This window comes from Chelon labrosus, assembly GCF_963514085.1.
Source record: "Chelon labrosus genome assembly, chromosome: 14".
Taxonomy (NCBI): domain Eukaryota; kingdom Metazoa; phylum Chordata; class Actinopteri; order Mugiliformes; family Mugilidae; genus Chelon; species Chelon labrosus.
In genome coordinates, this window is record NC_140347.1 from 5267197 (window position 1) to 5270973 (window position 3777).

The following is a 3777-nucleotide window of genomic DNA, read 5'->3' on the forward strand; positions in this document are numbered from 1 at the left end:
ACTAGAAGAAGAAACTATTTAGAGCTCTCCTCTGAGCCTGTCAACCAAGGGTAGCGCTCATAGTTGCTGACCTGAACGCTTCCCCGGCTAGGTCAGGCTAGCTAGCTAGCTCCAGGGTTTGGCGGCCTTTCCTCACAAAATCCAGCTTTTCCTTCAAAGTCTGCCGTGAAAATGTCTTTCTAAGAAGATCTGCAACCAAATGGATAGCCTCTCCTCCTCCTTCCTCCACGGTGGCTTCAACAAATAGCTTTCAAAACGTTAAGCTAGCAACAGATGAAAATGAACCGCTAGCTTAGCTTAAACGGAGCGGCTTTCTGAAAGTTGAGTCAGAGGACAGTAAAACGCTGACGCTACCGTAGGCCACAGAGGAGGACTAAGAATACCAACTTGAATAGTTTCAGTTTTAATTGTGAAGGCCCAGACAGATTTCTCTGACTCCACCAACTCCATGATGGATGAAATATGACTGGATAAAAGCTCTAATGCTAAGCTACACTGCAGCTGAGAGACAGACACGACGTAAATCTGTGATTTTGACAAAGTTTGGGTCAAAAAGGCAGAGAAGGCTTTACTTTTGCACGTCTCTTTGAGAATGAGACGTGCAAAAGTAAGGATTGCATTGCGTGAGCTGCTGGTTTTACTGCACGCGACAACAAACATCTCGAATCTATCTGAAGAGCCCGCCACAGTTCAGAGCAGCCGTTGACATTTGTCCCCCTCAACGTCCTCATAACCCACCTGACGCACATATGCACACACGCACACACACACACAGGGCATGCATGCATTTGACTGCACACCCTCTGCAGACGCTGACGCACATCCTGTGCATGTTTTCTGTTGTGTGAGCGTCTGGCTGCGTGTGCGCGTGCAGCAGCAGCAGCGGCAGCAGCAGCAGCAGCAGTGACACCGTGAAGTTTAAAAGGCCCACGCCATTATGCTCCGAGGCGCCGATAGCGATCTCTGCTTTACATGATCTATTTCTGGGCGCCGCCTGACTGAACCACGCACCGCCGCGCACACACATGGTCGCAGGAAGACTCGTGGGTGACAACGCTCAGTCTGCGAGGGGAAGGAACGATGTGAGAGCGAGACAGACAGAGATGGAAGGAGAGAAAGAAAGATAGAAAGAAAGAAAGAAAGAAAGAAAGAGGATGTTCGGGTGACATAGTTCATCTCATCCTTGATGCCGAGCCGTCTGTTACGCAGGAAGAGGAAGTGACACCGCTGACACACACACACTCACACACACACACACACACAGTGCCAGGTTTCTCCAGCCATCCGTCATATTCGCCACACATCTGAGAAGCACAGAAAGCATCTTCCAGCTTCGCGGCATCTTCCCAATTCATCATTCGTAGTCTCATCTCTACCAGAGCAGCCATTTCACAAGTCCTCCTTCATCTATTATCCTCTTTCTGTTTATAGTCTCTGCTGCAAAAGCATTTTTTATTCCCTCTTCAACCGGTACATCTTGCATTTTTCTTCCACTGCTCCTTACTGCAACATCTTTTTTTTTTTTACCTATATAAATTTGCAATTCAAAGTGGAAACATTTTGTCCCTGACGCGTCCCTGCGTGGAGGTCTTTTCAATCTGCTCAGGCACCTTGACCACTGACCTTCTCATTGATGCTTGCAGCACTGATTACGTCCTCAGAAAGGAGAGGTATTATTCCACTGACTAATGCACTGCTGGGTTTCCTTGGAGATGGAGCGCGACCTCAACCGTTCGCTCTCTGCCTTTCTTCCACATAATTTTAAGAGTGGTATAAGGACGGCAACGGTACAAGTGCACGGATTAGATCCACATCATGTCTTCTAAAGCTGTCTTCACACACTTAAGACTTGAGTCTCCGGACATTAATGGATTATTAGACTCATTGAAGAAGGAAGAAGAGGATTAAAAACAGATCCCTCCAATTATCTGGGAGTTTCAGGTGGACAACGCCCACGGATGCGCATTTAAAAACCTCAGTCACGGTCGTAGACAATTTAGAATCACCAATGAACCTAACCAGCATGTGTTTGGACGGTGGGAGGAAGCTGGAGTACCTGGAGGTCTGGATTAGAACCCGAAAGCAGTGATGCCTCACAGCAAGAAGGTTCTGGGTTCTAATCCATGGGCGGACCGACCTGTCCAGGGTGTACCCCACCTGTCGCCCGATGACAGCCGGGACAGGCTCCAGCTCCCACCCCGCGACACTCCGGAGGACAAGCGGTTACAGAAGATGAATGAATGAATGAAGATCCTGCTAAACCTGGACTGAAAGCCAACGAGAAGAAACGGGTCTCCAACAATGATTTAAAATGATCCAAGGTCTGGGGTAGACTGTTACCGGCTCCATTGCCTCTGTTTTTGAGCCAGGATCTAGGGAAGCCTAGTGACAACTGGTTTGTTGACCTCAATGATCTGGCTGGAGTGTGACGATGCAGGAGATCAGAGAAGTAAGGTGGTGCCCGGCCATTACTGTAAGTGTGACGTGATTACGCCATCTTTTTCCTGTCAAAAGGCAGCCCGTTGCGTTTTTTGTGCAGCCTGCAGGTAGCGTATTGACGACTGGTTAAGTCCAACTTACGAAGAATCACAATAATCTAAACAGGAGTCAAAAATCACACCAAGGTTTCCTACAACAGCGTGACACCAGGAGGCCGAAGGGCTCATTGGCGCTTGGATTGTCCAAATAAAATCATTTCTGTTTCGTTATTGCAAATCTTTGAGACATTCTTTTACAACTGAAGACTCGGACGAAACGTCTCCAAGAAACTCCACAAGTCCAGCTGTCCTTGTTTCAGCTCGGATAAACCCTGACCTGTGAGCAGACATGCCTCAAATGTCTGATTACAGACACATTTTATAACCATACCAGTGCCACCGTTACCATCCCAACACCGTACCCCACAGCTTCACTTATTCTGACTCAGACCTTGATTATTTTTTCTTTTAGTGCAGGGAGCAGAATTAGATCATTTACCGGAACGACTTTGTGCACATACAGTAACAAGGAATGACGGGAACTTTCCACGGGGGCGAGCGTTAACAGCGAGCACCGTCGTTTGCGCTCCAGGCCCGAGGCCGCCAAAGACCGGCCAAGGGGGAGGGAATGATAATAATAAAAAAAAGACGGTGGTTAAATGATAACGGCTGAGTATTTTCTTTCTTTCCCGTGACAAAAGAATCAGCCATTTTGAACGGTGATGACGGTTATTATTCCACAGACGCTCCTTCCTCCTCCCTTCTCTCTCCTCAAGGCGCTCTCTGTTTGTGTAGCGGGAGCTCACCTTAATGAATATTTGACGGCTGAAGACGCTATTTTTCCTTATTTCACCGAAATTTAACTTTTAATTCTGCACTTCAACACGAATCCCAAATGCGCCACAGCTGACTATCATTTACAGCAAACAAATTTCTGTCCACGACACTTCATGCATCCTCAAGTGCAACGTTTCCTGCTCACTTTATGTTTTGGTTTTTTTCCGGCTTTATTTCCTGTTTTGTTATGGCTGCCAGCTACAACCACCTCGCTTCATCCACACACACAGAGGGTTGTTGGCTTGTAGCTCGTACCTGGTGCGACCGCTTTTGTTCCCCCGGTCCAGTTTATCAAGTCCACAAACCGCCCCTGGGGGAGAAAGAAGGAGAATGATATCACTTTTATGTAAATCCAGCTGCCGTAAACACACTGAGCGCAGGGTGAGGACACATGCGTCCAACATGGCTGCCTCCCTGTCACGCCGAGACGTGAATCCCTGAATGCTCCGTCTTTAAATCCTAA